This window comes from Schistocerca piceifrons, unplaced genomic scaffold (genome assembly GCF_021461385.2).
Source record: "Schistocerca piceifrons isolate TAMUIC-IGC-003096 unplaced genomic scaffold, iqSchPice1.1 HiC_scaffold_1872, whole genome shotgun sequence".
Taxonomy (NCBI): Eukaryota; Metazoa; Arthropoda; class Insecta; order Orthoptera; family Acrididae; genus Schistocerca; species Schistocerca piceifrons.
Window position 1 is genome coordinate 2,088,994 of NW_025727759.1, and position 24,946 is coordinate 2,113,939.

The following is a 24,946-nucleotide window of genomic DNA, read 5'->3' on the forward strand; positions in this document are numbered from 1 at the left end:
GTTAAACTTCGTGTCTGTAGCACGTCGTCTTCGTGGTGTAGCAATTTTAATGGCCAATAGTGTAATAAAAATGAATTTGTCACCCCTGAAATCGTCACCCAAGATACCCCGGTTTGCGGGTTCCCGGGTTCGATTCCCGGCGGGGTCAGTAATTTTCTCTGCCTCGTGATGGCTGGGTGTTGTGTGCTGTCCTTAGGTTAGTTAGGTTTAAGTAGTTCTAAGTTCTAGGGGACTTATGACCACAGCAGTTGAGTCCCATAGTGCTCAGAGCCATTTGAACCATTTTTTACCCCGGTTTGCCCCCTCCCCCTCCCGTTCCGCCTTAGATCCGGGACCAGCTTATGAGGAGCACCTTGTCAATTACATGTCATCATTTTTCATTCTCTATGCGCAGTTGTTTTGCTAGCTGGACTGCTGTCAGCACTTTGAAGCTCACGAGTGATTCCTTTCACTGATTTCATGCGATTTTCTACAACCCCCTCCACAGTACTCGACAGTCCCCGTCCGTCACTACATGTGGTCTACTCGGTCACGCTCCTTACACCAAGCGAGGCATTGTTTGGCATTTACCGGCTTATGAGTAGCCGCTCGATCATGAAATCCAAGTTTTCTCACCTGCCCCCTGACTGTCATAGTACCTGTAGTTTGTAATTCCTGTGTGATGGTCTGGATAGATGTCTGCCTATTACACATTATGACCCCTTTCAACTGTCAGCGGTCTCTATCAATCAACAGACGAGGTCGGCCTGTACGCTTTTGTGCTGTACGTGTCCTCTTCACTATCACATCGGAAACAGTGGATCTAGGCTTGTTTAGGAGTGTGAAAATCTCACGTACAGACATATGACACAAGTGGCACCCAATCACCTGTCACGTTTGAAGCCCGTGAGTTCCACGGAGCGCCCCATTCTGCTCTCTCACGATGTCCAATGACTACTGAGGTCGCTGATATGGAGTACCTGGCAGTAGGTGGCACCACAATCCACCTAAAAGGAAAAACGTCTGTTTTTGGGGGTATCCGGATACTTTTGATCACATAGTGTATACTCTATATTATATTATACCTAAATTCAATTTAGATAGTGTACAACCGATTGCAGTGTTTCCAGTTATACCTATCTTATTATTTCAATAGAGTACGAACACTGTTCATAAAATACGATGCTTACGAGAATTACTCAGTAGGTAATGTTATAAAATGTCCCTTGCTACTAATATTTATTAGTAGGTCCAGGTATCTACGCAGTGATGTTTGATGGAGTTTTCTTTTCTTTTTTTTCCAACTTTCGGAAAGCGTTTTCGGCAGCATAAAGAGAGTGACGACATTCACTAAAGGACATGTGACGCTAACACGCCAGGTTCCTTGCATTATATTTGTTCCATGCCGGCTTAATCATATTTGGGTTTCACTGAACTTTGTTCCTGTAAGCATTATACGCAGTGCTGTTTTTCTGGGGAACGCTGGGAGATGCGTACCCCTAAACATTTTCGTCGACAAAGTAATTCTTTTACGATGTTGAGAACTTGGAAGAGTGCCAAAAATTTATTTCACGGACGTAAATTTTTTATTTCTTTTTGTCGTGTTGGCAATTGCAATACGAACGATACCAGTGCAATTTTTGGTGGGAAAATCGATGTCATTGACTATTTCAAGCATTTCGAAGCTGCGGCAACCGTTTTCGACAACTGAATCGCTGGCAGCCAGTTGGACAAGCACGTAGTGCCTTCGTCCGTTAATAGTGGGCGATGGTAGTGCTAAACGGATATGCGTACGCTCAGATCGCATGCTTCACTTGAGGTGATGTAAACTGAAGTGTTCGATACAACTTGATCTTGAATGTTTCTCGGCATCGCCTGCTTCATTTGAGCTGTAAAGTCAACTTCAGAGTCCGATACCAATTTTTGTTTTCGTAGTTCGACATGTTGATGACGTCATGGCTAAAAGCTGACGGTGGTATCCCATGCTTCAGTTATAACTATTTTTCGCTGCATTATATCCCATGTCGGAGTACCCTCAAACTTTTATTTTTTTAAAAAAAAGCACTTATTATATGTAATTCGAAATTAGTGTCGAACAGAGTTGCAATCTAGGGCATAGGTTCATCAGGCTACTAAAAATAAACTGACGGAAAAAAAACTGCAACACCAAAAAATATTTACTGTAGAGTAATGAAATTTCGCGAATACACTTGTCTAGTAATATGTGTAAGTGATTAAGATTGCGAGACCACACGTTGATGTAAGTGCGAGATAATTGCAGCCACACATTAACAAATACCTTCTCAGAAATGATCACGAAACGTAAGACGTCTACCATTCATTATATTACGACAAGAGACTACGTAACTGATAGAAACCCGCGTTATATTTGTGACCTGAAACTTGTAACAGAGGAACACGAATTTTTCATTAAAATGCCGTTGAAGTTGCATCTAATGTTACTCCGTGAAGAGGGGGCTGTGACTGTTTGTGTGGTGGGGAGTGGGGGTTTGGGGTGGGGGATGCGCAAAATTCCCATCTTGAGAGACACACACACACACGTCCGTGCGCGCACATGAGAGCGTGTAGGTGTGCGCATGCGCGAGTTTGCGCGCTCAAATACACTGTCAAAAATGAACTCATGAAACTTTTACGCAACCTGCTAACAAATAACTTACATTATTGCACATAGTGCCAAGACTGACTAAACGCATTCTGGAGAAAACGCCTCACGGAACGATAGCACCAGCTGAGTGGTACTAAACGAACAAGGCAGTCATTGCCATCAACAGCATGTTTGTAAGTTTTGAAAAAAAAATGGTTCAAATGGCTCTGAGCACTATGGGACTTAACTTCTGAGGTCATCAGTCGCCTAGAACTAATTAAACCTAACTAACCTAAGGACACCACACACATCCATGCCCGAGGCAGGATTCGAACCTGCGACCGCAGTGGTCGCTCGGCTTCAGACCGTAGCGCCTAGAACCGCACGGCCACTCCGGCCAGCTGTAAGTTTTGAACATTAACTCGACAGGCAGTAGATCACGAACGTAAAACTGACCAGTAACTTACTACGGAGCAGCGACGCTAAAGAAGACACACGCAGCCAGTATTTTACTGTTCCAGGCCACTGACAACCAAAAGAAACACAATTTCAGTTATCGTAGCGATTTTGCTTATGAGTGATCACGAAGGAAATGACTGTCCCAGAAGCTGCAGAACACGAGAAACTGCGTGCAGTTAGACCACGTATGTTTTTCATACATGTTGACATGTCTAATAAAGACGCAAAAACCTTAACATCCTAGAAGAACACCAACATCACACATTTTCGCAACTACCTATGAGCACAATCGCTATTGATTACGCGTCAGCCACATCTTGCGCTACAAAAGTTGAGTATCTCTTACCTTTTCGCCGAGAGAATTTTCTACTGGACGCTGGAAACATAAAATAAAAGCTTATGTTACAGAACTCTGTTCTAGAATTCTGCAAGCTTCGAATTCGCGTCGTATGTAACTCTCGAGGGCAGCGCAACAAGACAAGTGTCGCAAACCGACAGCTGCTCGTATAAATACGCCATTCAGAGAGCAATTATTCGTAGCGGGAAAACGCTCAGAGAGTAAATAATACGTGGCGGGAAAAACAATCTCGCAGCGAATATGACTGAAAGATGCGCATCAGTCGTACAGAATTTTGACATGAGCTAAAAATAAAATGTATTAACTGAAGTAATGTATAGTTTTGTAAATAGCACCGCCGATTGCACTAGCCCTCTGTCAACCTGTATGTTTACAGAAATAATCCTCCAAATTTTTCCAGCCATTGATATGACGCAATTTATACACACCAAAAAAAATTTTGCATCACCTCGGTTCCGAGAGTTCCGGAACCTGTACAGAAAACTGGAATAGAGGTCAACATAAACACCATTTCCGCCCTTTTTATTGCTCATGAAAACCACACATTGCATGTTGTACCACCATACAGCGAAATGTTCAGAACTGGTGGTAATGATTGCTGTGCACACCGGTACCCAGTAGCACGTACTCTTGCATTGATGCATGCCTGTATTCGTTGTGGCAAACTATCCACATGTTCATCAAGCCACTGCCGGTCCAGACTGTCCCACTCCTCAACGGTGATTCGGCGTAGATCTCTCAGAGTGGATCACGTCGTCCACAGACAGCCCTTTTCAATGTACCCCAGGCATGTTCGATAGAGTTCATATGTGGAGAACATGCTGGCCACTCTAGCCAAATGATGTAGTTATCCTGAAGGGAGTTATTCACAAGATGTGAACGACGGGGGCGCGAATTGTCGCCTCGCCAATATGCTGCCGATATGGTTCCACTATCGGTCGGAGGATGGCATTCACGTATCGTACAGCCGTTACGGCGCCTTCCGTGACCACCAATGGCGTACGTCGGCCCCATACAATGCCACCCCAAAACAGCAGGGAACCTCCACCTTGCTGCACTCGCTGAACAGTGTGTCTAATTCGTTCAGCCTGATCGGGTTGCCTCCAAACACGTCTCCGACAGTTGTGCGGTTGATGGCATATGCGACACTCATCAGTGCAGAGAACGTGATACCAAACCTGAGCGGTCCATTCGGCATGTTGTTGGGCCCATCCCTACCGCACTGCACGGTGTCGTGGTTGCAAAGATGGATCTCGCCATGGACATCGCGAGTGAAGTTGCGCATCATGCAGCCTATTGCTTACAGTTTGAGTGGTAACACGACGTCCTGTGGCTGCAGGAAAAGCATTGTTCAGCATGGTGGCGTTGCTGTCAGGGTTCCTCCGAGCCATAATCCGTAGGTAGCGGTCACCCACTGCAGTAGTAGCCCTTGGGCGGCCTGAGCGAGGCATGACATCGACAGTTCCTGTCTCTCTGTATCTCCTCCATGTCCGAACACATTCCTTTGGTTCATTCCGAGACGCCTGGACACTTCCCTTGTTGGGAGCGCTTCCTGGCACAAAGTAACAATGCGGACGCGATCAAACCGCGGTATTGACCGTCTAGGCATGGTTGAACTACAGACAACAGGAGCCGTGTACCTCCTTCTTGATGGAATGTCTGGAACTGATCGGCTGTCGGCCCCCCGACGTCTAATAGGCATGGTTGTTTACACCTTTGGGCGGGTTTAGTCAAAAGGACTGTGTCTGTGATACAATATCCACAGTCAACGTCTATCTTCAGGAGTTCTGGGGATCGGGGCATGAGTTAGCAAAAACACAAATTTTGCATGAAGAGGTTTGACTTATCGTGAGCACTTCGTTCCGGCAGTTTTGAGGAAAATTAACTAATGACAATCATCACAGCACAGCATAAAATTCGTTCTAAGACATATAAGTTGACATAGGTAATTATCCTGCCACCTTATACCACTAACAGATTAATATACTGACCCTGTGAAGATATAGGACACAGGCCAGGTGAAAGAAGAGTAAATAACTTAAATTTGAATACCATCATAGTTGATATATTACGGTTTCCAACCGGAGACATTCCAAAGCATGTTAAACCGATTTATTTTTCATAATGCGGGGCCACAGTCATAATATATTTCATTAAAGTCAGTACCGCCATTAGACTGTCGTATATTGGCAAAATGGTATACTCGGTGATGAAACAAAGCAGTAGGCTTTACCAAAAATATCGACCCTTAGACAACGTGTCTAATAGTGTATTTTAAATACGAGAGTATGCCATCTTAGGCACTGTATAACACTTAAAACACTTGATAATGGCACTTTGAAGCCGAAACTTATCTTGTAAGTGTAACAGGTTTAACAGATTTCAGCTCTTGTTTTTTTACAAGCAATGACGACTATGTCGTTTGGCACATGGCGCACAGTACGACCTGAATGCGAAATGAATCACCTATCAGCAGCTGGAATTTGAGCGAACGCTACCACTTCATTACAAAGGAGACGAGAAGTCAAGGAAATGTGGGAGCAATAAACTATTATTAAGAATGCGAACTGCACTATCACAAAGGCGATAAATCACCCCGACCTTAGTTAACGACACTTGAAGGGACCATACCGTGGTTCAGGTCGAAAAAAGTCGATTTTCGGTTTTCATCATATTTCGATGGATTTAGGTTTCATTTAAAAAAATCTGAAAAGGATTGTGCTGAAAAAAAATTTTTTCGAGCATTTTCCTACCACGTGTGTTCATTTGCCACGCCCACTTTTCTGTCACCCACTGTTCTGCATATATTTTAGATCTTTATATCCCCTACATTGCACGTTAGGGTTTTTTTTTTACTTCCGAGTGTGTTGGCCATCCTTGGAATGCAACAATCGGTGTTCTTTTGTTTCCGCTGTTTGTAAACAACACATTTTCAAAAACGCGGTTAGTTTTGTTCAAGTGTGATTGCGAGTAGTTGTTATAGGAAACTTGCAGATATACTATGGGCAGGCAATTAGGAGAAATAAAGAAAATCTGTAGGCAATGAAGAGAGATGTTTGGGCCACATTCTTCCGTAAGTCCTCTACTGATGATAGGCCATGTCGTGGATTGTGTCCATCAGGAGAAAATTCGTGGTGCAAATACAATAGGGCTCAGGCAACTGGAGAATCTTATTCTCACCAGCATTCTCTTCCTGCTGCTGTTATTACAGCAATTAAACCTATTTTCAGAGACTTGGCTCATCCTGACCTTCTAACGAAATGTCTGCAGGGGCAGACACAGTACCCAAATGAATGTTTCAACAGCATAACTTGGAACCACCTTCCTAAAAATGTATTTGTAGGCAAGCATACAATTAAACTAGGAGTTCATGATGCTGTTATTACATTCATTTGTGGTAATATTGGAAAGTGTTGATTACTGAAAAAGCTGGCAATTAATCCTGGTGAAAATATGATCACTGGGCTGAACCCTGAGATAAAATGAGGTTACCCGATGCAGACAGGTCTGCATCTAATATGGCCAAGAAAGTTAGACAGACATCCAGCAAGGTGAAAAAGAAGCTGGAAGACCTGCTAGAGGCCAAAGAAGGGCCATCATATGCAGCAGGACAGTTTTAATTAACTGTAAATAACAAATTTCAAAAGTTTTTTTCTTTAAAATCAATTTCCCACGAACTAAAATTTTCAGTACATTTGCCCTTTATATCTGAAACTGTCATAGATAAATGAATGAAATTTTCAGAAACTCTGCATAACATAAAAAGCCACCTCTGGTACTACATTCATTAATATTTGCCCATTAGAAAGTTAACAATAAAATATTTTCTGCTGAAAAAACTTAATATTTTTTGTTAATAAATTTAAAAAGTATATCTTGAAGACTATAAAATGGATAAAGTAGATTTTAGTGCAATTGACTCTATTAGCATCATGTAACATAGAGTAAAAATATTAACGTCTTGCATCAAATAATTTATTTCAGAAATGGGTCAAATACTTGCCTAAATTAACATGGGTTAGATAGGCAGGGTGTGGTCCCCTTCACAAGACCGCTACGGTCGCAGGTTCGAATCCTGCCTCGGGCATGGATGTTTGTGATGTCCTTAGGTTAGTTAGGTTTAGCTAGTTCTAAGTTCTAGGGGACTAATGACCTCAGCAGTTGAGTCCCATAGTGCTCAGAGCCATTTGAACCATTTGTGGTCCCCTTGAACAGAAAAACAATTTCGAAAGGCATTTCGTTCCAGGAACTAGACAGCTATGATTGAAATGGCAAATAAACGTTCTGTCGAAAATAGAGGATAAATTCTCGCTTCCGTTTCCAACTGTCGGCTTCCACCAATGACGTCATACCTAAGTCAAGGTCACTACTTACAGCTCCCCATCGCACACCCGTCATATTTAGTGGTAAGATGACCCAGAGGATAGGATAGCCCGTCAAAAACTGAACACAGACCAAGCATGAAAACAGGAAGACGCTGTACTGGACTGTGGAAAAAAAAAACCAAAATAGAAAGAGTGAACGGTTGAAGAACAAGAAGTGCAATATAGGGCAGCCTGAAACATTGACGGCGCCGTGCGAAGTCATCATGGTGTATGACTGTACGGTGCGAAAACTGGCAGTTGAACCTGAATAACGAAAAGTGTGACGTCATCCACGTGAGTGCTAAAGGAAAACCGTTAAACTTCGGTTACACGATAGAACAGTCGAATCCAAGGGCCGTAAATTCAACAAAATACCTAGGAATTACAATTACAAACAACTTAAATTGGAAGGAATACGCACAAAATGTTGTGGGGAAGGCTAACCAAAGACTGCGTTTTATTGGCAGGACACGAAATGTAACAGATCTACTAAAGAGACTGCCTACACTACGCTTGTCCGCCGTCTCTTAGAATAGTGTTGCCGGTGTGGGATCCTTACCAGAGAGAATTGACGGAGTACAGGTAAGTCCTGAGAGAACTAGGGACTCACACCTCCTGAAAATGACGTAATAAAGGAACGTGGAGTCAATAATAAGAGCGATACCAACTTGAAAATTCTAAAAGAGTGCATAGCAGGAGTGTGCAATGGTTTGTTATACGATGCCAGTCTCTGGACTGCAGACCACAACAACATCTGTTTTGGTGTTGCTTTCGGTACTACTATTGTTGGTGTAGCTGTGTACTGTCCATTCTTTGAGTATTGCCATGTATGGTATCACTCCATTTGTTGATTCCACGTTCTATTATTATTCATGATTTTTATTGGCTATTAATTGTTTCGTCAAGGGTTTAACTTTTTCGTATCGCTTGCTATGCTCTTGGAAGCACGAATAACATTACTAACTTTGGAATCGACAACTACACTTAACCTAGCGTATATCAGACAATAAATAAGTAAATAATCCTAGAAGAAATAACACTTTTGAAAAACCACGAAAAATAACGAACCGAGGGATGGAGAACTAGAATTGACCTATGTAACTGTCGTCTTTGGTTGCTGCCACACCTCACCCTCGGCAATCGTGGTACATTCGGAAGAAAACGGCCAAATATTTGTGGGGAGCAAGATTACAGGTGCAACTGAGGGTCGCCTCACACGCAGCAATTTCAGTTACGCTCTTTAAGTTCCTGTCCAACCCCGCCTTCGGAAATCATGCCGTATTAGGAAAAAGTAGCCATATATATTTACGAGAACACGATTATAAATACGATTGCTACTTGATTGACACGCAGCAACTTAACCTGTGCACTTAGGTTCTTGACTAACCACAACCTAGTAAATCGAGATATGTTTATAATAAACAGCGTAGTTTACGTCAGACACTAAGACAACCACAGATAAAATTTAATAACAAGCCACTTGAACATCGTAAACTCATGGCGTCCTTCACTCGGGATGTCATTGGTCAAAGCTGACAGGTAGAAACGGACGCTAGATTTGCTTCAACATAGAATTTAATGCCCGAAATTCATTTAAAATAAGTTAGGAAGTGTTTAAAATACGTTGCTTCTTACGATATTGCCCTGGAAAATGTGTGTTTCACGGCAGCACGGTGATGTACTGAACACGTCACGTTGTCTATGCGAGCGAATACAGCAAGCACTTCGGATGGGCATCTTATGTAGCACCATGTACAATGTGTAGTAATTCCGAGCTTACTCTAATTACAAGATTTATGAAGTCAACGGTTCTCCAACACAATCTGCTTTAGACGAACCGTAATAAACAGTCTGGACCCCTGTTTTGCAAAACTAAATTACCTCGAATATAACTGCTGTGTCGAAGATAGTATTCACTCAACATAGGTGATGTGAGAATTAATGTTATGCGTTCGCAGAATGGTGCAGCGATTTCAACGATTTAACGCCTGTGCTTTGCCTGCCAAGGATTGGCGGAAAACAGATGCTGGTTCAAGACTTACCAGAGACGGCTATTGGCGTTGCCCGTGCCGCCACAGCATTTCACGGTTTTTTAAGGTTTTGCTGAACGCGGACAGAACCATTCGTGATGCTCGCCATTCGACTCGTCTCTGACTGTTGCCGAGACACGACACGGGACGTCGAAGAGGCTCCTGTATTGTTGAAAACTGCGTCACGTCGCGATTGCTGTTGTTTACTCTAAGAGGGTATGAGGACAATTATCGCCTTATAATTACAGGAGGCGTATATGGGCTGTGGTGTCCGGGGCAATTTCGCCGAAAACAACGCCCGCACAGCCTTACTTCCTGCCCCGTCTAACACTTTCCGAACATCACAGAGGCTCTCCTGCGAAACATGCAAGACCGGGAGTCCTGAAAGAAAGGATATTGCGGGGACGCGGCATAGCTCCAGGCTGAAGTCAAGCAACGCCTCCGCAAGTTTCTTTCTTCCAGGAGCGCCGGCCTTGCACGTTTCGCAGGAGAGCCTCTGTGGAGTTTGGAAGGTAGGAGACGAGGTACTGGCGGAAGTACGGCTGTGAGGACGGGGCGTGAGTCCTACTTGGGTAGTTCAGCTGGTAGACCACTCGCCCGCAAATGGCAAAGGTGCCGAGTTCGATTCTCGGTCTGGCACACAGTTTTAATCTGCCAGGAATTTCACATCAACGCTCGCTCTGCTCAGAGTGAAAATTTCATTCTGGCAAGTAGTTTATTATTTTTTTTTTTTTAATTTTACACGTCTAGTTCATTAGGACCAAATTTACGAGGAAATGTCCGTGGTCATGGAACGAGACAGTACATGAAATTAACATCAGAAACGTTGACAACAGATAACATCTACACGATGATGAGCAAAAACTAGCATAATCAACAATATAACACACGAATTTTCTTTCTTTTATCCAGGAACTCCCTGACACACTAGAAGGAGTGAGCTGTTTTCTTCGCGGCAGCTTACTGAAAATGGATGCACCGGAGTACAGCAGTAAATGAGGTGCGGGCCAAGTGCAGACTGGATCCCTGCCTGGTATTAACCGAGCGGACAGCTGCTGCTCCTCGGGAGTTGGCTCATGTTGTTAACAGCGAATGGAACTGAAGAAAATGCCTGTTGAGAGGCCAGTGTCAGAATCCCACGGGTCGACAAGAGGTTTGCGATCGTGTACCACGTTTTGCTCGAACTGCCCATTTCTGAGCCAAAAATACGCTTTGAGAACGGGTGGAGTTACCCCAGAGAAAGTAATAACATATGGCATAAATGAATGAAAATAAACAAAGTAGACTAATTTCCACGTTCGACTACCACTTACTGCAGATACTGTACTAATAGTAAATAAAGCAACATCACCCTTTTGAAGACGGGCTTTCCATGACAACGTATCTCTTAGGAATTTGGAGTGTTCAGATTCCCTAATCATTTGCCCATTCTGTGTAAATCAGAACGACAGTTTTGATTAAACTGAGTGATAGAAACTGTAAAACTTAATGTAATTCAGCATAAATTTTATTTCTACAAGTCTTGAACTGCAGCATTTGATACTTTGCTTATGTTGCACTCAACAAACTTCTCTATGAAGTTAGTGTCATCAGTAAACAGAAATATCTCATAATCACCTGTCATATATAAACATATATCATTCACATATATAAGAAACAGGAACGGTACCAGCACCGACCTCTCAGCCCCCCCCCCCCCCTCCACCCCTGCCTTACATAACCGTCTCCCAGTCAGAGTCCATGTTATGCCCGTTCTTATTACTGTGGACACATCATCTTTCGCTGTATGTTCTTAAGATATGAGTGAACCAGTTCGGTTTTATTCATATTATTTCATAACGGCCCAACTTCTGTAATAACATTTTGTCACCGTCCGCCCCCGGTAGCTGAGTGGTCAGCGCGACGAAAGGTCATACCTAACGGCCTGGGTTCGGTTCCCGGCTAGGTCGGAGATTTCCTCCGCTCAGGGACTGGGTGTTGTCTTGCCGTTGTCATCGTCATTTCATCCCCATCGACACGCAAGTCGCCGGAGTGGCGTCCACTGGGAAGACCTGCACCAGGCGAACGGTCTACCCGACGGGAGGCACTAGCCACACGGCATTTCCATTTTTTTTTTCCATTTTGTGACCAACGCAATCAAACACCTTATTTAAATCAAAAAATGTCCCCGGTGTTCGCCTATTTTTGTTTAGTGCTTCGAATGAGTCACAGAGAAAAAAGGATACAGCATTTTCAGTTGTTAAAGAACATGAAGCTGATGGCTTGGCAGCAAATTTTGTGAACTAAAATGATCTGTTAAGCTTATATGTACAGTCTTTTCGATAACTTCAGCATACATCGATGGCACAGAAAAGGTCTAAAATTGTCGACATTACCCCTTTCTCCTTTTTTATAAAGTGGTCTCACTTCAGAGTACTTAAATCGTTCAGGAAACCGACCATTTTTAAAGGAAAAATTACTAGTATAACATACGCATCACAGTGCTTTAGTATTCCGCTAGGTACCACGTCATATCTACGAGAGCCCTTAGTCTGCAGCGATCTGATTATTCACTCTGTCCCCCCTCTGTCAGTATAACTGAAGCGTGTTTCAGAAAGCAGTCTCGAAAAGCCGTCTTCTGTGAGAGTTATGTGATTCCCCCTACAAACTAAATTTTTCTTTAATTCACCTTCTACATTGCTCAAATGGTTTTAATGTTATGCAGAGGATTAGGTATTGTATTTGCATATCACGCTTTTTGCCTCCCTAATAACACTTTTAAGCAGTTTACAGTTCTGTCTGTAATGGGCTACTGCAACTCGATTGTGGCTGTTTCTAACATTATAAATTCCCACTAGTCAGCCACCTAGATTGCCTGTTAGTGCTAGCATCCTGTTTTCAGTGTTCTAATGGAAAGCGACTTCCAAAGAGCATGAGAAATGCGTTAAGGAAAGCGTTACATTTGTCAGTCGCCTATGTTACCAGCGGTATAAACGTCCTGCCACTCTTGTGTTTTAATGAGGTTCCAAAAAACGTCTGTTGGCGCTGGATTAACTTCTCTAAATAGTTTGCGATTATATTTAACATTAGTGAACGCACAGAATCTTTTACCATTAACATTTGTGTGTCATGTTTTGAAGGCAATTCATCCTTTCACAAACAGAATGCCTCTCTAGCAATGAAGAATGAACCAGAATGTTGTCTTTGGTTGTGCTACCGTTCCCCTGCACTCTTGTCGCAAAGAATATAATCTGCATTAGATGATGTGACTTTAGGATATCTTTCAGCATTCTTTTAGTTGCACAGTCACTTGTAAAATTAATATTAAAGTCACCACGTAAACTACAAGGTGTACAACTTTTGTTTCCGCCGTCTTTTTCCACAACATTTGAGGCTTTCATCAAACAAATTAGTCACGCATGTATCATTCAAAGTATTTTGCATCGCTGGCCACTACTGTCTCCCATCTTTCGGGCAGTGAACGAATCCCACGTAGAAAAAATTGTTCATCTTCTGAAGCGATCCACGAACCGATCCAGTTTGTGGCCTCTTCATGAGACCGGAAGTGTTGGTCAGCCAGGGCATGCGCCATTGATCTAAGCAGGTGATAGTCAGAGGGAGCAATGTGTGGAGAATACGGCGGCTGGGGTAGGACATCCCATTTTAACGTTTCCAAGTACGTTTTGACTTCCTCTGTAACGTGGGGTCGAGCGTTGTCCTGCTGCAAAATCACCTTATCGTGCCTCTCGCTGTATTGCGGCCGTTTGTCTTTTAATGCTCTGCTCAAACACATTGATTGCGTTCGATATCGAGCATCTGTCATTGTTTCACTTGGTTTTCAAACCTCACAGTACACGACGCCGAGCTGGTCCCACCAGATGCAGAGCATGATCTTGGAGCCGTGAATATTAGGTTTGGCCGTCGTCGTGGAAGCGTGGTCGGAATATCCCCGTGATTGTTTGCGTTTAGGGTTAGCGTAATGAACTCATTTTTCGTCCCCGGTCACAATGCGATGCAGAAATCCCTTCCGTTTTTGCCTCTCAAGCAACTGTTCACCAACACACAAACGCCTTTCAACGTCTCTCGGTTTGAGCTCATACGGGACTCAAGTTCCTTCTTTCTGAATCGTGCCCATAACCATGAGACGTTTTGAAATGGCTTGCTGTGTCACTCCCACTAATCGTGCCAGTTCTTCTTCAGTTTGACGCGAGTCTTCACTCAGCAACGCCTCCAATTCTGCATCTTCGAAAACATTCTCTCTTCCACCACTATGCCGGTCTGCGACGTTACAATCGCCGTTCTTGAGGCGTTGAAACCACTCGCGACCTGTTCTTTCACTAATAGCGTCCTTACCATACGTACTTGAGAGCATTCGATGAGACTCAGCTGCTGCTTTCTTCATATTGAAACAAAAGGGTAACACCTCCCGGAAATGACGAGGATTACGCTCGTAAACTGACATTTTCAGTCCAGAACAACTTTATGATGCAGACACAAATCGACTAATGTTTGAATGAGGTTATGTTGACCGAGTTCCAAGCCAACTTCCTGACGTATGCGATCTCTTTCTTTCGACCGCTACTTACCGTTGTCGCCACCTATCGGCAAACGGCGGAAGCTAGGTTGTACACCTCGTACGTTAACTGAACGAGCTATTACAGCTCAACCAGTGGAGTTGTACATCCAACGACAATAATGTGTAATTCTCCCTTACGCCCTTTCTTGAAACACAATGTTCTTATTATTTATATTCTCCACAACGTGTTTCGGGGAACGGTTCTTATTTTCAGTTGCTTTTTCTCTGTGATACGCCAGTGATTCGTGATGTTTCGCATGTGTGAAGTGCTCCATTGTTCTGTTGTCTTTACTGTAACGTATAAAAAAAGTGCAATTTTTAATTGGTCTTTATATTCACATCGATCATTAATTACAAATTTCATTTGCTTTTATGCATTACAGTAAAGACAACAAATCACTTAGCACATCACACATGTAAATCATCACAAATAAATGGCATAGCGCACAGAAAACACACCTTAAAATGGGACTGATTTCCCGAAACTCAAAGTGCAAAAAATTTGTAAAAAGAAAATCCGCAGGCTTTCGCCAACCATTTATAATGCAACAAGTCAAATTTTACAGGTATCTAGGGCATGGGAGTTCGAAGCGTTCTCTACATTTTTAATTTCTGCTCGGCAGATTTACAGTTGCTGCCATTATTAGGCACACATGCACGATCATTTGGCAGATGTTAAAAGAGCAATACATGAAACAACTCACCACAGAAGAGTGGAAGAATATTAGCGACCAACACGAGAAGACAGCAAACTTCCCTCACTGTACGGGAACCATAGACGGACAACACGTCACAATCGTTAAACCGTGCAGATCTGGCAGCGGTTATTACAATTGCAACAAGAACTTTTCTGTTGTACTGACAGCCATAGCAGACAGCAATTCTTGTTTCAGATTCATAAACGCTGGGTCATTTGGTCATCAAGGAGACTCTAACATATTCAAAGCTACTGCATTAGCTAAAAAAATTTAGAATCAAACTTTGAATTTGCCAGCTGCTTCACCACTTCTCAGTTATCGTTGTGGCCGAAAATACGTGACGTGTTTGAGGCTGATGAGGTTTTCGCGGTGAGGAACAACTTAATGAGACCATATCCCACAAAAAACCTGACTGATAAACAAAAAGTCTTCTGTTAGAGGATGTCACGATGACGTCGCTATGTAGAATGTGCATTTGGCACTTTACTTGATAAATGGAGGATTTTTCGTCGTCCAACCCAAGTTAATGTGAATGTGGCAGATACTGTCATTCACGCACGTTGCGCACTTCGCAAACATGATGGCTACAGTTTCAGTGACACACTGACGTGCAGCATGGAAAGTATTCCTGCGCATGAGACAAAAGGGAATAATAATGGGAAAAGTATCAGAGATCGTTTTGCTGATTACTTCTGTATCATGGCTTCGATCTGTACCGCTCCAAGATCGTTGCGGTAACATCCTCGAACGAAGACGTAGTTTTATTAGTGTAGCAATTCACTTGTTGGCGTTTTATTCATGAATCTGTACACTGTTTATAGATACTAAAAAAACATTTTACTATTAGTACTCGCCAAGATCTGATTTCTGCTTGTCATCTAGACCACCCCCCTTTCTGCCAAAACGGCTGCAGTAACTGCTCGCCACGACTCTCTCTTGTTTTGTTTGTTTTTATACTCTTCGTCCCGCGTGTTGCACAGACACGATGATGGTGTTTGGTTTGGGGGGCGCTCAACTGCAGGGTCATCAGCGCCCGTACACATTCCCAATCTGTACACACTCCAGTGTATCCACTTTCACGAATGATGATGGAATGATGAGGAGAACACAAACACCCAGTCCCCGGGCAGAGAAATTCACCAACCCGACCTGCGGGGGCCCGTGATCCAGAGGTAGCAACGTCAGCTACTAGACCACGAGCTGCGGGCGTCGTACAGGCGGTGTCGTAGGGTTTCCTACCGTGGGGTTTCCTAGGAGCAGTTTCGCACTAAACCTGTCAGAGGCCCGGGCCGGCAAAACAAACTGAGGCTCCCCTTGCTTTCCCCTCCCACCCTCCTCACCGCACATGAGTTCTCCGAGAGTTTCAAACGCAAACGGAAGGAAGTCCCGCATTGCTTATCATCTTCATTTTGTGTCATGATAATTTACAATGTATATCGTTATTCTACGTAAAACTGAAAGTGACTGCTCTCGTAGTCTCGTTGCTATTATTTAATAGCTATGTTGCCCCTTATACGACAGAATTCATTACATGACTTCTGTTGTTCGAATCTATTATTTATGTTTCGCATCTAAGTCGGCATAGAGCGAGCGGGGCGTATAAAAATCAATCCCTATTTCCCAAACCAAGAGGAAGGTCACTGTCTACATAAAACTTCGTTCAGTGCATGGTGGAGGGCACTTTACTTACGGATATCAACAAAAACCACAGTGTTGCTCCGATCTTGATGAAATTTTGTACATTTTATCTTCAAAACAAGGGGAACCCCACCGTCTACGTTAAATTTCATGCGGTGTATGGTGGATGGAGGGTACCTTACAACAGAATTACACACCGTTTGACTGATCAGCTTGGGAGTTGGCTCATGTAAGTATGTTTTCGTGGTGAAGGCAATTATAAAAGCCAACGTATGCTGGATGGCGGAGGGTTGGCCTACCTTTAAATAAATTCAACATCGTTTCGTCAATCAGCATGAAAGTTGGCAGATATACGTATTTTCTCATAGACAGGGAAAGAGGAGATGGCATGACAGGAGGAGGAGGAGATATACGGAGTGAGGAGAACGTGATGGGGGCGGGGAGGGAGGAGGAGGTGCATCCAGAGAAATGAGAGAAGCAGATTAAAAGAGAGAGGGAGCAGCAGGTAAACAGAGAAGGGGGAAGGTGGTGAATGACTAACGGAACACTGCAGTAAATACATAAATTAGGGGTGTTATTGTGAATTCGATGTGCTATTAGAAAAAGCGGAAGAGGAGGTGGACAGAGACGGGAAGCTGGATGGAAAAGGAGAGGAGGATGGAGAGGAGGAGGATGTGTTGTGAGAGAGGGGGAGGGGGCAGATGGAGGAGATGGAAAGGGAGACGGATGGGCGGAAGGAAGAGGTGGATAGAGAGACGAGGCAGGACTAAGTGGACAAGAGAGATGAGGGAAGAGGGGATGAACTGAGATAAAACTGGGATGAATAAATATCTGGGCAACGCCGGGTTTCTGTTAGTAATTAGATAAAGATTTACGCGACAATGGGCGTGTTCATCTGAAAGAAATTACAGAATATTTTCCTATGGTTCGATGAGGCGTTTAAAGTCTCGATAACTAGAGTGTTGTTCTTGATGTCTACAGATGATAAAATTCGTTGCTTAATACAGATGACTCCACCAAAGTTCATCTAGTCGGAATTTCATCTTTATAAAATGAACTACATAATAATCAGCTGAAAAATGCTCCTGTTGGAGCACAATAAAGGCAAATATGTTCGTGTTTGCTGTGTGCTTTATTTACACATACCGTTTTGAAACAACAATATTTTTAAGGCCCACAGCAAGCTCCATAATTTTTCACACAGAACATCACGGTAAATTTTTTATCATCCAACTTCTCGAGTCTCTAGACCCCCTCCGTGGTGACGCTCGTATTTCCGACTACAAATAAATATCGTAAGAGTGAACTTTCCGACTGACATGAAAATAAGGACATCCCTTCACATTTTATCCAGGCTTAGGACTGGCTATGCACGTAGTACATAGGCATGTTTAAATGTTTTTTTCATTTTATTTCTTCTTGTTTTTGTTGTTATTCTTGTTCAGAATTACAGTAGCAAATTAAAGACCTTTTTTCTTATCAATCGTAATTTCTTATTCAATTTTTTGTAAAAGGGCTAGAGATTTTAAACGCCTTTTTAAATCTCCAGAGTCTTCATATGTTTTCATAATGTCTTTTTATCTTTTGTCAAGATCTATGTACCTTTTCTTTCTTTTTTGAAGAGGTAGGCCAATGGAATCTTTTTTCATTTCAAAAATAGCATTCACTGCCTCCTCCTTCAGCTTTTGAATCAGAAAGTATACATTTGGATGTTTCTGATTTATTGAGGAGTTCAGTTTTCTATGCCAAACCTTTCACGGCATTCGTCGTTCTGTGTCGTTGGTTATAAACATTCCACATTTCAATAGATATGTTAGGATTTTCCATCCACTGATCAACCATATAGTGTGCAAATGCTGTGATCTTCTCTCCACTGGGCATTTGTTCCATTATTAAAATCCATGCTTCATCGACAGTGTTAAGTGGAAGATGTGCCATTGCAGCACACTTGCCACAAAACAACCGGACTTCCTCCCTATCCCAGTAGTCTTCCGTTAATCCCAGTTCCTGTATATTTTTCCACAGACACTGGTTAAAGTGAAAATTACAACCGGAAAGTTGTGTTTCAGGGAGTACTGATTTCATTGCTTTAATTGTAGCCATTACAAAATCTAGCACTGCAGTTTTTGGTGACCACCCAGGCATCTTAGATTTCAATCCAGAAAAAAGTCTTTCGTATAAATTTTGACTTTTGTCAGGCAGCAAAGCAAATAAAACAGGAAATATCTTAGTTGCCTCTTCTGTACTTCCGATGTCGACATGGATTGTGTACAATTGTTTGAACTGTTTCGAACAGCTGTCAAATGTCCCATCCATAAGCACAGTTCCATTGTCACAAAGGATTTTCTCTGCTTCTTCAGAAGCAAATACTAGAAGTCTCTTGCCTGGAACAGAGCCATCATCAATCTTCAAAAAACTATTACCTTCCAAACTAGAGCCAGGGTTCTGGGTTGTCCCAATAGCTCCTCTTCTCGCCTTACACAATTGAGTCTTGGAGCTCTCATAATTCGGAACATTTGCCACGAATTCTAACCCTTTATCTTTCAAATCTTGAAATTCCTGCTTAAAAATTTGGGCTACAGGCACTGTCTTTTCATGAATTCTTTTTCTGCAATTACGTATTCTTTTCTTTATCTCCACATCTGTTTTGTCAGGTGGACAAGAATGTTGCTGTTGAGCAACAACTTCACCATTTCCAATTTTTAAACGACCTTTTGCACCTACTCCGTTCATAACTGACGCACATCCAGTTCGTATATTCTTCATTTTTCCTGTGAATACGGTTGCGATGACTATCCTTGATAAGACACGGCCTGCCTTTAATTGCTGTTATCACTTGCATCGTGTACACTGCGTAGAACAGAAGTCGTAGAGGAAAAGGCGCGGAATGAAAGCTATCGACGACGACACTGTCTGAGAAACGGTGACAACTCCTGCACTGAGGGTGAGCGACTGGGATAGACAAGCAGTGGGGGAGGCTCAGTTCGCAAACACCTCGTTACGGAACCGGTTGCTCGGGACTGCTTCGCTACCTGCTGCACCCTTGTAGGAAACCCCACGTAGCCACGCAGACACAGAGCCAGCTGTCAGCTTTGTGTACGGAACTGCGCTGAACGCCGACTCCTGGTGCGTCAGATGGGTCTTAAGTATACTGTTACAGACGTATGTACGTTTCCAGTTTTTAAGAAACAACTACAACTGTGCCACGCAGTTTCCCATTGAAACCCTCCATAATGCTGCACACTTATCAGTGCCGAAATAGAGATGCCATTCATACTTCACCGTGATAAACAGTCTGTACACGGAAAAACGAATTCTCTAATCAAGAATGGCAAACAAAAGGAACTGGAAATGCTTAAAAAAACCAAATTCAGATTTTAGCAATTCAAGAAACAAAGGTTCCTGGAAGAAAATGTAGTAGATTCTTGTAACTACAAAATCTTCAAAGGCAAACCAGCAATATAAATTACGAATCCGATGCCATTATGGTGCGTTCATAAAAACGTAATTAGAATAGTTACAGAATTTAGATCCACCTCAGACACACAATCTTTCTTGTCAGTTAGATGCAAAAACAAGATATACAATAAATGAAAACAACGAGAAAAATCCACAAAAAACAGAGGAATTCTGCTGCTTTTTAGAAACTGAAATATCTAAAATTCCAAAGATGAACATCGTATTACTATTACCCGACATCAGTACACAAATACACAGAGGAAAGAAATTTAGAAATGTACTAGGACACTGCCCAGCTCATAGAATAATCAACACAAATGTTATGAGGCTAATCAGCTCGTGTTAAAGGTCTCATCAGAAGCTAACACCAACCTTATTTAGGAAATTCCCAAGAAAAGGTGAAACGTGGTGGATATCTCCTAACCCAATGTTAGGAAGATTTCAGTTAGGTCATGTGGCTATTTCGCAAAAAAGTGCAATGGAAACTGTGAATGTGAAAACAGTGCCGAATAGTGAATCTGATTCTGATCAGTACCTCTCCAAAATCAGGCAAACTCCTACCGAATTGAGAACATAGAAAGTCACAAAGATTAATAATATATAATAAAGACAGGCTTACTATAACGATAGAATCAATAAAATACTGTTGTTGTTGTTGTTGTTGTTTTGTTCTTCAGTCCAGAGACTAGTTTCATGCGGCTCTCCATGCTACCCTCTCCCATGCAAATTTCTTCATCTCCCAGTACCTACTGCAGCCTACATCCTTCTGAATCTGCTTAGTGTATTCATCTCTTGGTCTTCCTCTACGATTTTCACCCTCCACGTTGCCCTCCAATACAAAATTGGTGATTCCTTGATGCCTCAGAACATGTCCTACCAACTAACCCTCTTCTTGTCAAGTTGTGCCACAAATTCCTCTTCTCCCCAATTCTATTCAGTACCTCCTCATTAGTTATGTGATCTCCCCATCTAATCTTCAGCATTCTTCTGTAGTACCACATTTCGAAAGCTTCTATTCTCTTCTTCTCTAAACTACTTATCGTCCATGTTTCACTCCATCCAAATACTTTCAGAAACGACTTCCTGACACTTAAATCTATACTCGATGTTAACAAATTTCTGTTCTTCAGAAACGCTTTCCTTGCCATTGCTAGTATACATTTTATATCCTCTGTATTTCGACCATCATCAGTTATTTTGCTCCCCAAATAGCAAAACTCATTTACAACTTTGTCTCATTCCCTAATCTAATTCCCTCAACAACCCCTGATTTAATTCTACTACATTCCCTTATCCTCGCTTTGCTTTTGTTAATGTTCATCTTATATACTCCTTTCAAGACACTGTCCATTTCATTCAACTGCTTTTCCAGGTCCTTTTCTCTAAGTCTACATATGCTAGAAACATAGGTTCGCCTTTCCTTAACCTAAGGTAAGTCGTAGGATCAGTATAGCCTCACGTGTTCCAACACTTCTACGGCATCCAAACTGATCTTCCCAAGGTCGGCTTCTACCAGTTTTTCCATTCGTCTGTAAAGAACTCGTGTTAGTATTTTGCACCTGTGACTTATTAAACTAATACTTAGATAATTTTCATACATGTCAACATCAACCTTCTGTGGAATTATTATATTCTTCTTGAAGCCTGAGGGTATGTCGCCTGTCCCGTACATCATGCTCACCAGCTGGTAGAGTTTTGTCAGGGCTGGCTCTCCCAATGCTATCAGTAGTTCTAATGGAATGTTTTCTACTCCTGGGGCCTTGTTTCAACTCAGATCTTTCAGTGCTCTGTCAAACTCATCACGCACTATCATATCTCCCATTTCATCTTCATCCATGTGCTCTCCCATTTCCATAATATTGCCTCCAGTACATCGCCCTTGTATTGACCCTCTACGTCTCTCCACCTTTCTGCTTTCCCATCTTTGCTTTGAACTGATTTTCCATCTGAGCTCTTGATATTCATACAAGTGGTTCTGTTTTCTTCAAAGTTCTCTTCCTGTAAACAGTATCTATCTTACCCCTAGTGATATATGCCCCTACATCCTTACAGTTGTCCTATAGCCATCCTTGCTTAGCAAATTTGAACTTCCTGTCGATCTCATTTTTGAGACGTTTGTATTCCTTTTTGCCTGCTTCATTTATTGCATTTTTATATTTTCTTCTGTCATCAATTAAATTCAGTGTATCTTCTGTTACCCAAGGATTTCTACCAGCCCTCGTCTTTTTACCTACTTGATCCTCTGCTGTCTTTACTATTTCATCCCTCAAAGCTGCCCATTCTTCTTCTACTGTATTTTTCCCCCCATTCTTGTCAATCGTTCCCTAAATCTCTCCCTGAAACTCTCTACTACCTCTGGTTCTTTCAGTTTATCCAGGTCCCATCTCCTTAAATTCCTACCTTTTTGCAGTTTCTTCAGTTTTAATCTACAGCTCATAACCAATAAATTGTGGTTAGAGTCCACATCTGCCCCTGGAAATGTATTACAGTTTAAAACCTGGTTCCTAAATCTTTGTCTTACCATTATATAATGTATCTAAAACATTCCCGTATCTCCAGGCCTCTACCATGTATACAACCTTCTTTCATGATTCTTGAACCGAAGTTTGTGCAAAATTCCTCTTTCATTCCTTACCCCCATTCCATATTCACCTACTACTTTTCCTTCTCTTCCTTTTACTACCACTGAATTCCAGTCCCCCATGACTGTTAAATTTTCGTTTCATTTCAATATCTGAACGATTTCCTTTATCATACATTTCTTCAACCTCTTCGTCATCTGCGGAGCTAGTTGGCATATAAACCTGTACTACTGTGGTAGGCAAAGGGCCTCGTGTCTATCTTGGCTATGTGTTCAATATGCTGTTCATAGTAGCTTACTCGGACTCATACTTTTTATTCATTATTAAACCTACTCCTGCATTACCCCTACTTAATTTTGTACTTATAATCTTGTATTCACCTGACCCAAAGTCTTGTTCCTCCTGCCACCGAACTTTTTAAATTTTCTAACCTACCAGCCCGATCAAGGAATCAGACATTCCACGCCCTGATCGGTAGAAAGCCAGTTTTCTTTCTCCCGATAACGGGGTCCTCTTTTGTAGGCCGGACGTGGGACTTTTCTACCTCCGGAATATTTTACCCAAGAGGACCGCATCGCCATTTAACCATACAGTAATACTGCACGCCCTTGTGAAAAATTACGGCTGTAGTTTCCCTTTGCTTTCAGCTGTTCGCAGTACCTGCACAGCAAGGGCGTTTCGGTTAGTGTTACAAGGCCAGATGAGTCAATCATCCAGACTGTTGCCCCTGCAACTACTGAAAAGGCTGCTGCCCGTCTTCAGGAACCACACGTTGTCCGACCTCTCAGCAGATACCCCTCAGTTGTGGTTGCACCTACGGCACACCTGTCTGTATCACTGAGGCACGCAAGCCTCCCCACCAACGGCAACAGCAAGCTCCATGGTTCATGGGGGGCGCTCCAGATTACTTAATTCAAAATATATTGTAGGTATGTTCTTGGATTTCAAAAAGGCTTTTGATTCTCTTGACAGAGAAACTATAGATAAAATAATTCGAGAATTCGGCGTTAAATCTAAACTGGCAAACCTAATCCGTGAAACAATTAACGATACAGTGAGTAAGGTAAAATTTATGGGAGAAATTTCGCAGCCTTTCAAAATAAAAACAGGCGTACTCCAAGGTGACGGCCTGTCACCAATTCTTTTTAATAGTGTGTTAGGGAAACAGTAACAATTTGGAACGAAAAACTTATTGAACTCAGCATATCACCAATAAGGTTAGAAAGAGGAAGTAAATAGATCGATATCAACTGTCTAGCATTTGCATACGATTTTGTTATACTTTCCGAAAATGTGGCACCTACTATAGCACAGATAAATCTCTTGGAAGAAATAGCCAGCAGAACCGGCTTAAGAATTTCTGCAGAAAACACAAATTTTGTAACAAACGTTAAAGATGCTCCAAAATTTCTCAGAACAGATATTGGCCACATAGAGAAGGTAAGAAAATTCAAATAGCTAGGGGAGATAATGCAACAAAATGCTTTGGAAAATTCTGCAATAGAGGAAAGGTTGCATGACATGGGGAAAGCGTTTGGTATCGGCAAAGACATCAACAATACAAAGCGTCTATCGAAAAATGCAAAAGTAACGTATTACAGCACAGTAGTGAAGCCAGAATGCCTACATGCAAACGAATACCGGGCATTAAACTACAATTTAGATAAATTAGAAGTACCAGAAAGGCGAATTCCAAGGAAAATATTAGGACCACAAAACACAGCAGAAAGTTGGAAATTATGAAGTAATGCTGAAGTATACCAAAGTATAGAATATATTTCAAACGTAATGAGAAAAAGAAGACTCATGATTTTTGGACATCTGTTTCGAATGAAAGACAGTAGATTAACTAATAAGATTTTCAGAAGCCCACAACAAGCTGGGTCAACGAAGTGAAACAGGATTTAGAATGCAACAATATGAAATTGGAAATTATAAACAACAGAGAAGCCTTTAGGGTGAAAGGATTGAAAATGGAAGGATCCTAAGGTAGGGTAGCTAAAAAGACTGGTTCAAAAGGATCTGAAGACAGAACGAAGAAACACAGTGCACAGATGAAGGCATACCTGAAGAAAAAAAAAAGAGAACAAAGAACGAATAACTGAAATTGGAATGTGATCGCCGGATGACGTATTCGGAATAATAATAATAATAAGACCTGACCCGTCTTTCGCAGAAGACTCCTGAATGCTTGTTAAAGGCAAAACGCCTGCTGTTGA